Consider the following 12,579-nt stretch of genomic DNA (forward strand, 5'->3'; position numbering starts at 1 on the left):
CCCCTTCGGCCAGTGGAGACAGTCAGTGAGGAGAGGCACAGGGTTGATTCATTAGCACACCCACCACGTGGAAGACAGCAGCTGGTTAGTCAGTTTAGGTAGCTACAATAGGATTAGCAGTAGTGTCGAACTCAAGTTATAAAAGTGTACATAGTGTAAATAAATGAGTTGAAGTTATTTACACGTCTCGACCTTCCTTGACAAATGCAACATAAGGAAGCCGCTTATGTTACAAAGGAAACATAACAAAACATGGTACCAGGAGTGAACTGCTTAAATCCAGATAGCCATACCTCAGCGTACAGTGACAACCGGCAATACCCAGGCAAGATGTACGAGCTCCTGGTTCCGCAGCCACTCCAGTGCCACGGCGATCTCCGCGAAAACTGGCAGCGATACCGGCAAACGTTTGAATTCTTCCTGGTGGCAGCCGAACTTAAAGACCTGGCCAATGATGAAAAAATAGAGTTTCCCCTCACCATCGCTGGAGCAAGAGCAGAAGTTCTCCAAGGGGCAAAACAGGTACGACTTCCAGGCAGTCCTGGACAAATTTGCCAAATACTGTGAGGAAAACACACTCCAATCGGCAAGGAAAGGTAAGAAAAGCGCCAGTACTCACCTCGAGGCCGAAATCCCAGACCAGAGAGCGATTTGTTGGGTCGAGGTCGGCGGCCATCTTGCTAAAGGGATTACACTAGCGCAGTTGCGCGAGAAGTGCGCAGAACCGGAAGGTTCGTTTGCGCATGCGCGAGACGCCGTGCATGCGCAATCAAGAAAACGGCCATCGGTAAAGGAACGGTGATCTGCGCATGTGCAATCGCTTCCTACGTGCTACGTCACACGCGTCATGACGTCAGAGGCCCCAGACCGCACCAATTTAAAGGGGAAACGTCCCAAATCCAATTTAAAGGGGAAACATCCCAAATCAAAGAAAAAATCTTTTAAAGCTGTAAAACAACCTTCCTTCACCTGGAATGACAGCACAATGCCTCAAATTGAACCAGGAAATGAATTTAACCTCCGAAGAACCCTGCAACAAGCAGTTACCTACGCACAAACCGATGATTCCGACCTTGAATACTTCGATACCGATCTTTACATTTTTTCTGGACCTCGCGAGCCCAATGACAGCTCCATGGTCCTAGACGACTATGACCCGGATGAACCTTTCGTGTTGCACATTGGCGACCCCCGCATTGAATCCGACGCAGATGCGGATTCATTTTTCGGATTTGAGGATCTTCAACCCAGCAGATATGACGTCCCAACTCATCAGTGCAGGATGATGCTGCAGCCTGAAATTAAGAGACAGAAAGTGGTACAAGCCTACAGAGAGCGGCCTGCTGCCACACAGAGCATGGTCCACGCCCCGCTCAGGGTTCCCGACTCTACGAAAGAAGACATGCAAGACTCCACACCGCAGTCCTTGCAGGAACAAGACGTGACTCCAGTGTCACAAGACTCCACAGCAAGCTCGTGGACAGACTCCACAATTGCAGAAACGCATGACTCCGATGCGCAGTCCTTGCAGGAACAAGACCATGAGGGTCTAGCAACCTCCTCTGACCAACTAGCGGCAGACGATGCAAGTCTGCCATGCTCACGTAAACAGCAAGAAGGCTATAACAGTCTACCACGCTCCAATGCACAGCAGGACGACCATGACGGTCTATCATGCCACAATGAAGGGCACAGCACTGATGACTGTTCAAGCCCAAATGAAGACAAGCCAAAGGAATCGCCTCTTCCAAGCCCGAAGAAAAAAAGATTATGCGCTGACCTTCAGGATCATTCTAGCCGAAGAGATATTAATATTGCTGCACAGTCACAGAAGGATGCTGAGGACTTGCTAAAGAAATTGCTTGTATGTCTAACTTGCAAGGAGCAGACTGAAAATTGCCATTGCTTTAGTACGGATCGAAAAAATGGACAAGACATTGATCCTCATTTAATTGAAATAACACAACCTGAATCATATCTACAGCAGGGACAACTGTCTCCTTTCAACACAAAACTGCAAAGTCCCAACTACAGACACCAGCAGTTAGTCAGTAATGACTCTTCAACCCCTGATGGGAATATTAATCGCATTGAACCTCTGCACACTCCACTGATAAATGAGCAGAACATTGGAGCAAGAATCCTGAGGACACCGACATCGAGTAGCCAGATAAAGCACTTAAAACCCGCAGCAGTTTCAAGTGAACCAATTGTGCTTTCCAGTGATGGTGAAGATGCAGATAAGGTCGACCCGATTATCCATTGTACCACATTAACTCCAGAGATTAAGCATTTATGTCTGGGGAGTAGAATGTGGGCAATTGAGAACAGTAAAAGAGAGACTGTGACTGTGCCAATCCCAGCAAAATCAGAGCCAGAGACTATGAAGGCATGTACATTAGAAAAGGATGCATATAAAGTAACTGAGAAGAAAATTGAAACGGACTGTTCTTTGGAAACTAGTACAATGACGAAAGAAACATTGGATCTAACATTTGATGCCCTACATATGGGAGAAATTGAGGGAAATGAACAAGGTTCTGTAATGTCTGGGGGAAGATTTAAAATTCCAAAGAAGAAAAGCCCAAATGAAGGACAACGGCAAGACAATGACAGTCCACCCACATTGTTTGCACCACCAGATGAAAATTCTGACAATTTACCCAACCCTAGTGAACAGCAAGCAGCTACTGAGGATCTACCCACGGTATGTGAAACGAGTGACGACAGCATCCCACTTCCTATGCAAAAGGTGCAAAGTGACAGACCTCAGCTAGTGCGTACAGAGGCACTCGACGATCACTGTGAGACCCCTGGTGACTCCGGTGACACCACACTACTTCCACCCTCAATTGCTCGAACCTCTCCACTAGTCAATGCATTCCTGCATGTTCCGACTCCAGACGTGCAGCTTCAAGAAATCTCAGCTGACTCCAGTGAACCTGCTAAGACTCCGGACGGGGAGCATCAACAAAAAACAGACCAGACGCCAGATGGGGAGCAACCAAATGCCGACTCTGATTCACGTAAGCCAGACTTTACTCCAGACAGGCAGTGTCGCAACCTCAGTGATGGCACGTTCAAGGTGACAGCAGATGCCACAACGACAGGAGATGAATCACGTGACAATCACACTGGCTCAGCAATAACAAGCAGCAGCTACAGTCCAAGAGGAATACACCAATTTTCACCACAGCTATGTCCACACATTTGTTCCACACCAACAGTGCGGCCAATGACAGCTCATGCTGGACAAACCCAGTATTCAAGCCTGCAGCAGCCAGCAGTCTATGCAGCATATTCTCAAACAGGCCAGCACTACGGATTGCCCACTAATGGAATCAAGACCGAAGGAGGACTACCGCCAGTGCAATCTGCACTACAGACTGGATGCCTTAGTTACTGCCCAGGATTTGCTGCACCACAGCCTGTCCAGACAGCATATTCCTATCAGATGCAAGGCTCTAGTTTCACACCATCACCAGACATTGATGCGAGCAGCAATTCTGTCTCCAAATCGACATGCTTCAACGCTTCTCAGCAGAATCACCCAGCACAGCATGTGGCCAGAACCAGTATGCACAGTCTTATCCGACTTCAACATCTGGCACATCCATGACCTTGAATGATACTGTTGATGGTACCTCTTCAATGTCAACGACCTATCAACTACAAGATGCCATCCGACAGCACCACCACAAACATAAAAAGAAAAAAAGAAAAAGACTCCAAAGCGGACAGCGATTCAACCACTTCTTGGTTCCGGTTGATGGCGTTCATAACCAAGAGAGACATTTGACCATGATGATTGATGGTTTATGGACTCACATGAATGATTTGGACTTATTGTTTAATCACCATTCCCATGACTTGTATATACCTTACCTTCTCTACCTGTTCTTTGTTCAGTTTTTCTTAAAGTGTACAGAAAATATGAAGATATAAAAAGGGGAGGATGTGGTGATGTGCATCACTGTAAGTACATGTTAACTAGACAGACACTAGAGGGAGCACCAGAAACATCACACACACACACTCGACCAATAGATAAGTTAGATGGGAGGCGACCAATGGACATTCACGATACACAAGGAGGTGACACGACCACAGGGGGGCATTACACCAACCCATACATAAAGGACACCACACACATGATCAGCCCCTTCGGCCAGTGGAGACAGTCAGTGAGGAGAGGCACAGGGTTGATTCATTATCACACCCACCACGTGGAAGACAGCAGCTGGTTAGTCAGTTTAGGTAGCTACAATAGGATTAGCAGTAGTGTCGAACTCAAGTTATAAAAGTGTACATAGTGTAAATAAATGAGTTGAAGTTATTTACACGTCTCGACCTTCCTTTACAAATGCAACGCAAGGAAGCCGCTTATGTTACAAAGGAAACATAACAAAACAGGGCTTTGCAGGGAACCCAGACTGCAGCTATGGTGCACCTCAGTCAATGACTCACATCATTGAAGACTGCCACCTGACAAAATCCAGCAGAGGGCTCAGAGAGCTCCATTTAGCCACTGTGGAAGCCATTGCCTGGCTAGGTGATTACTGCACATGCTAAAAGAAAGTGCAATGTGGATGCCATTTATTGCATCCCGGGGAAGGGAGCAAATCTCTAAAACTAGGACTTTGTCTCTGGTGCCTTGCTATGGTACCAAAACTTGTGAATTGGGGTGCACTGCTGCAAACTGCTTCAAATTATCTGATGTGCTCTCATATTGCCCCTGGCTAATGTTTGGTAAATTTGAGTTCCTCAGAGACATTCTGATAAGACCTGTGCTGCTCTATATTCTTTGTGGGAGGAGGTGGGTGGGGTAAATTCTTGGTGGGCTGCACTTTCCTTAAACATGTGCCTATCTCCTTAGTTCTATGGTATAAGGAGCATTTTTATCTGTTTCAAAGAAACAAAAATTGAGCAGGTTCTGCAGTGATGTACAATTCACAATTCAAAATGTCTAAATGGAGAAGAAAAAATCCAAAACCTGGGACTTGGCTCCTCCCTCTGCAACTGGATCCTCGACTTCCTGACCCATAGATCACAATCCGCAAGGATAAACAACAACACCTCCTCCACGATAGTCCTCAATACTGGGGCTCCGCAAGTCTGCGTACTTAGACCCCTACTGTATTCCCTATACACACATGAATGTGTGGCAAAATATGGCTCCAACTCTATCTACAAGTTTGTTGACGATATGACGGTAGTGGGTCGGATCTCAAACAACGATGAATCTGAGTACAAGAGGGAGATAGAGAACCTAGTGGCATGGTGCAACGACAATTACCCCGATATTCAGCAGGTAAATAACTTTTTTAAACCTTTTGTTTGGACCAAGGCTGTAATGAGGCCAAGAGCTGAGTGGCCCTTGTGGAACCCAAAATGAGTGCCAATGAGCAAACTATTGCTGAGCAGATGACACTTCATGGTCTCCACTACCAAGACTACCTTTTTAATTTGAAATTTATTAACTGAATTTAAATTCCACTAGCTGCAGTGATGGGATTCAGACCCATGTCCCCAGAGTGTTAGTCCGGGCCTTTAATGATTGGTGACATTACCACTACGCCACCGCCTATCCATTTGTCAGCTTGAACATTGAATGTTCAGGAGTATGAATAGGATTTGAGTGGGCAGGAAGAGATAGAAAATAAACAAATGAGCTGAATTAGTGAGGTGAGACTGATTGGTGGGCCAACTGACGGGTGTGTTCATGGACATCTTCAACCTCTTCCTACTCTGTTTCGTGGTTCCCACCTGCTTCAAGAAGACCACCATCAAACCGGTGCCAAAGAAGAACCACGCAGCGTGTCTCAATGACTACCATCCGGTAGCCTTGACATCTATCATTATAAAATGCTTCGCGAGATTTGTCATGAGACGCATCACTCCATACTCCCAGAATGTCTTGATCCACTTCAATTTGCATACCGCCACAACCGATCCACAGCAGACGCTATCTCCCTGGCCCTACGCTCATCCCTGGAGCATCTCGACAACAAAGACTTCTACATTAGGTTCCTATTCATTGACTACAGCTCCCCACCTTCAACACCATAATCCCAGCCAACTCTTATCAAAAATCCAAAACCTAGGATTTGGCTCCTCCCTCTGCAACGGATCCTTGACTTCCTGACCCATATAGCACAATCAGTAAGGATAAACAACAACACCTCCTCCACGATAGTCTTCAATACCGGGGCCCTGCAAATCTGCGTACTTAGCCACCTACTATATTCCCTATACACACATGACTGTGTGGCAAAATTTGGCTCCAACTCCAATACAAGTTTGCTGATGACACGACCGTAGTGGGTGGGATCTCAAACAACGATGAGTCAGAGTACAGGAGGGAGATAGCGAACCTAGTGGCATGGTGCAATGACAACAATCTCTCCCTCAACATCAGCAAAACTAAGGAGCTAGTCATTGACTTCAGGAAGCAAAGGACCGTACACACCTTTGTCTTCATCAATGGTGCTGGGGTGGAGATGGTCAACAGCTTAAAATTCCTAGGTGTGCACAAACAATCTGTCCTGGTGCCTTCGTCTCTCTGATTGCACAACAGCGAATTTTGCTGGAGTGGCGGTCGGCATTGCGACGGGCATGGTTGGGTGACCTGATCCGACTTCCTGCAGTTAGAGAAGATAAAGTATGAATTAAGGGGCTTAGCAGGGGAGTTTGAGAAAAGGTGGGGGATGTTTGTGACCGTGTTTGAGGAGCTGTTCATTGCAGGGGGGTGTGGGGTGGGTGGTGGGGCGAGGAGGGGGAGGGAGATAAAGGGAAACATATCTGTACAGACTGTATAGTTGTTTGTTGAGAAGTGTGTTTCCCGGGGTGTTTATTTGCTGTAACCTGCTTTGATACATGTTTGTAATAAAATACATTAAAAAAAACAATCTGTCCTGGTCCACCCACGTCAAGGCTACGATCAAGAAAGCACAACAGCGCTTATACTTCCAAAGGAAATAAGGCAAGTCCACATTGCCTCTCACCAATTTTTACAGATGCACCATAGAAAACATTCTATCTGGGTGCATCACAGCCTGGTATGGCAACTGCTCAGCCCAAGACCATAAGAAACTACAGAGAGTCGTGAACACCGCCCAGTCCATTGTGCGAAACCGCCTCCCATCCATTGACTCTGTCTACAACACCCGCTGTCTTGGAAAAGCGGGCAGCATGATCAAAGATACCTCCCATCTGGATTATTCTCTTTTTCAACCTCTTCCATCGTGCAGGAGTTACAAAAGTCTAACAGATTCAAAAACAGCATCTTCCCCGCTGTTACCAGACTCCTAAATTACCCTCTTATGAATTGAACTGATCTCTCCACACATCTTGTGATCTGCCTGGACTTTACTCAGAACAATCCTTTTCACTGTACCTCGGTACACATGACAATAAAACCCAAATCCAAATCCAAATTGCCCTTGATGTCAAGGCAGCATTTGACCAAGTGTAGCATATTGGAGCCCGAGCAAAACTGGAGTCAATGGTGTCATGATATTCAAACACACACATCATGATAGACACACCAACAGACAAATCAGAACACACAACACCACAACCAATCACAGAAAGATATAAAAGCACAAACACGACACCTGGTGGTCAGTATTAGCTGGAGAGGAGGACCAGGACAGACCTGCTACACGACACACTCAGGGAGACAGCACGTGCAGAGTATCCAGAACGAACTGTAGATAAGAGTTAAAATAAAATAGAGTTGTACCACATACAACTGTGTTGGCTCATCTGTGCACCAGAGAACCCAACACCACATGGTACAGGAGTGGATCGATACCTGCCGGCATACCTCAGTGTACACAGACAACCAGCAGTGCCCAGGCAAAATGATAGAGCTCCCGGTTCCGCAGCCGCTCCAGTGCCAATGCGATCTCCGCGAAAACTGGCGGCGATTCCGGCAAGTGTTTGAATTGTTCCTGGTGGCAGCTGAACTCCAAGACCTGGATGATAGCGAAAAAATTGAATTTCTCCTCACCATCGCCGGTGCAAGGGCAAGAGAAATATTCACAAGGTTCAGGTTCTTCAGGAGGCAGCAAAGGTACGATTACCAGGCAGTCCTGGACAAATTCTCCAAGTACTGTGAAGAAAACGCAATCCAATCGGCAAGTAAAGGTAAGAAAAGCGGCAGTACTCACCTCGTGGCCGGGATCCCGGAGCCCGAATTCCCAGAGGCCGAAATCCCGGGCCTTGCTAAATCTTGCTAAAGGTATCACGCTAGCACAGTTGCGCGAGCAGTGCGCAGAACCGGAAGTTTTGTTTGCGCATGCGCGAGATGCTGCGCATGCGCAGTCAAGAAAACGGCCATCGGTAAAGGAACAGCGATCTGAGCATGCGCAGTCGCTTCCTACGTGCTACATACCGATCGTCAGGATGTCAGAGGCCCCAGACCGCACCAATTTAAAGGGGAAACGTCCCAAATCCAATTTAAAAGGGAAACGTCCCAAGTCAAAAAAACAAAAATCTGTTAAAGCTGTAAAACAACCTTCCCTCACCTGGAATGACAGCACATTGCCGCAAATTGACCCAGGAGATGAATTTGACCTCCGAAGAACCCTCCGACAAGCAGTTACCTGCGCACAAGCCGATGATTCCGACCTCGAATACTTCGATGATGATCTTTAGAATGTTTCCGGACCTCGCGAGCCCAATGATAGCTCCGTGGTCCTATACGACTATGACTCGGACGAACCTTTCGTGTTGCACATTGGCGGCCCCCACATTGAATCCGACGCAGATGCGGATTCATTTTTCAGATTTCAGGATCTTCAACCCAGCAGATATGACGTCCCAACTTATCAGTACCGGATGATGCTGCAGCCTGACATTAACAGACAGGGAGTGGTGCAAGCACACGGAGAGCGCCCTGCTGCCACACAGAGCGTGGTCCACGTCCCGCTCAACGTTCCCGACTCTATGAAAGAAGACATGCAAGACTCCAGAGCGCAGTCCTCGCATGAACCAGAAGTGACTCCAGTGTTACAAGCCTCCACAGAGAGCTCGTGGACAGCCTCCACGATAGAAGCAACGCAAGACTCCAGAGCGCAGTCCTTGCATGAACAAGAAGTGACTCCAGAGTCACAAGCCTCCACTGAGAGCTCGTGGACAGCCTCCACGATAGAAGCAACGCAAGACTCCAGAGCGCAGTCCTTGCACGAACAAGAAGTGACTCCAGTGTCACAAGCCTCCACAGAGAGCTCGTGGACAGCCTCCACGATAGAAGCAACGCAAGACTCCAATGTGCGGTCCTTGCAGGAACAAGACCATGATGGTCTAGCAACCTCTCCTGACCAACCCGCGGCAGACGATGCAAGTCTGCCATGCTCACGTGAACAGCAAGAAGGCTATAACAGCCTACCATGCTCCACTATACAGCAGCATGACCATGACGGTCTCTCATGCTACAATGAAGGGCACAGCGCTGAAGACTGTTCCAGCCCAACTGAAGACAAGCCAAAGGAATCGCCTCTTCCAAGACCGAAGAAAAAAGGTTTATGCGCTGACCTTCAGGATCATTATAGCCGAACAGAGATTAATAATGCTGCACGGTCACAGAAGGATGCTGAGGATTTGCTAAAGAAATTAATTGAATGTTTAACTTGCAAGGAGCAGACTGAGAATTGCCAGTGTTTTAGTACGGATCGAAAAAATGGACAAGACATTGATCCTCAGGTAATGGAAATAACACAACCTGAATCATATCTACAGCAGGGACAAATGTCTCCCTTCAACACAACGCCGCAAAGTCCCAACTTCGGAGACCAGCAGTTAGTCAGTAATGACTCTTCAAACCTTGAGGGGAACATTAATTGCATTGAACCTATACACACTCCACTGATAAATGAGCAGAACATTGGAGCAAGAATCCTGAGGACACCGACATCGAGTAGCCAGATAACGAATTTAGAACCCGCAGCAGTTTCAAGTGAACCAAGTGTGCTTTCCACTAATGGTGAAGATGCAGATAAGGTCGACCCGATTATCCATTGTACCACACTAACCCCAGTGATTAAGCAGTTATGTATGGGGAGTATAATGTGGGCAATTGAGAACAGTAAAAGAGAGACTGTGACCATGCCAGTCCCAGCAAAATCAGACCCAGAGACCATGAAGGCATGTACATTAGACAAAAATACATATGAGGTACCTGAGAAGAAAAGTGAAACGGAATGTTCTTTGGAAAATAGTACAATGTCGATAGAAACGTTGGATCCTATATTCGAGACCATACATATGGGAGAATTTGGGGGTAATAAACAAGGTTCTGCAATGTCTGGGGGAAGATTTAAAATTCCAAAGAAGAAAAGCCCAAATGAAGGACAACGGCAAGACAATGACAGCCCACCGACATGGTGTGCATCACCAGATGAAAATTCTGACAATTTACCCAACCCTAGTGAACAGCAAGCTGCTAATGAGGATCTATCCACGGGATGTGAGACGAGTGACGACAGCATCCCACTTCCCATGCAAAAGGTGCAAGGTGACAGACCTCGCCTAGTGCGTATCAAGGCACTCGACGATCACGGTGGGACCACTGACGACTGCGGTGGCAGCGCACCGCTTCCACCCTCGATGGCTCGAGCCTCTCCACTGGTCGGTGCATTCCTGCATGTTCCGGCTCCAGAAGTGCAGCTTCAGGGAATCTCGGCTGCCTCCAGTGAACCTGTTGGGACTCCGGACGGGGAGCATCGACGGAAGGCAGACCGGACTCCGGATGGGGAGCAGCCAAGCGCCGACTCTGATTCGCGCACCCCAGACCTTGCTCCGGACGGGCGGTGTCGCGGCCTCGGTGATGGCATGCTCAGGGTGACGGCGGATGCCACGGCGACAGGGAATGGATCGCGTGGCAGTCCCACTGGGTCGGCAGTGGCGACCAGCACCGGCAGTCCAAGACGGACACACCAATTTGCGCCATCGCCAGACGTTGATGCAAGCAACAATTCTCTCTCCAAGGCGACATGCTTCGACGTTTCTCTGCGGAGTCGCCCTTCCGGCACAGCAGGTGGCCGGAACCAGCGTGCACGGTCTCGGCCAACTTCCACATCTGGCACAGTCATCGCCTTGCATGATATTAGTGATGGTGCTTCTTCGATGGCAACGACCCATCGGCTACAAGATGCCGTCCACCACAAACATAAAAAGAAAAAAGATTCCACCTTGTTCCTGGCATGCAGGGCGGATGGATTGGTGCGTAGGCGCAATCAGCGAGCTTTGCGCCGCCTTCCACGCTCGCAACTGAACCGTACGCACACGCCGGATCCTCCACTGGTTCCCAAGGATGACTTCGTGGAGATGCCATGGATCATGCCCCTTCCATCGCCACCAGAACCAAACCACAGCCAAGGCAACACTAACAAAGATGTTGAATGTTATATTTGCACGAATGAAAAACCAAGCACTGCACGAAGTACAACAAATGGAAAAGTAGAGACTTCGGCAGCAGCATCACCTCCAACAGTCCAAGGTGAACCAGTGTGAACCCAAATCTCCACAGCTGAACCGGCTTGAGGACCAGCCTATTCTTGAGGCGGTCACCCATTAGACTGGACTTATAACGCTGTTCATACGTTCAAAAAGTCAAACACTTCTGTATTATAACCTGTTGTTGTTTATCGTTCCAGATATCGTCTGACCGGACCACTGTTCAAGTTTTTTTTTTTTTCTCGCATTCATGTTTTGTTATGGTACAACCTTGTTAGTGTGACGCACCCGACATCGCCCCATGTAAATAGTTACGTCAATAACACACGCTGTACACAACACACAGACACACTCTTAGATGCACTCACGACACGATTATATTTATAACCACGTAGGCACATATCTTTGTAAAAAGGGGGGATGTCATGATATTCAAACACACACATCATGATAGACACACCAACAGACAAATCAGAACACACAACACCACAACCAATCACAGAAAGATATAAAAGCACAAACACGACACCTGGTGGTCAGTATTAGCTGGAGAGGAGGACCAGGACAGACCTGCTACACGACACACTCAGGGAGACAGCACGTGCAGAGTATCCAGAACGAACTGTAGATAAGAGTTAAAATAAAATAGAGTTGTACCACATACAACTGTGTTGGCTCATCTGTGCACCAGAGAACCCAACACCACAAATGGGAATCAGGTAGAAAACTGTCCACTGGTTGGAATCATACCTAGCACCAAAAGAAGATGGTTGTGGTAGTTGGAGATCAATCATCTCAATCCCAGAATATCATTGCAGAGTTCCTCAAGATAGTGTCCTAGGACCAACCATTTTCTTTTGTGTAAAAGTTTTTTAAAATTCCCCTCATTTTCCACATTTTCATCAAATACACCACAGAAGATAACCAACAATAACAAATACAGTATCAATCCCCCAACCAGCATCCCTTTCAACATACAAACTCAAATGTCACCCATAAATTCCAAATATAACAAAACAAAAAGACCAAAAGAGAATCAACGATCATCCCATAAACAATGTGCTCAACCCCCTCAATAGCACCCCCATTTCCCCCCCTAATGTCCGATGGCATCCAATT

Source organism: Scyliorhinus torazame, chromosome 16 (genome assembly GCF_047496885.1).
Source record: "Scyliorhinus torazame isolate Kashiwa2021f chromosome 16, sScyTor2.1, whole genome shotgun sequence".
In the NCBI taxonomy this organism is placed as follows: Eukaryota; Metazoa; Chordata; class Chondrichthyes; order Carcharhiniformes; family Scyliorhinidae; genus Scyliorhinus; species Scyliorhinus torazame.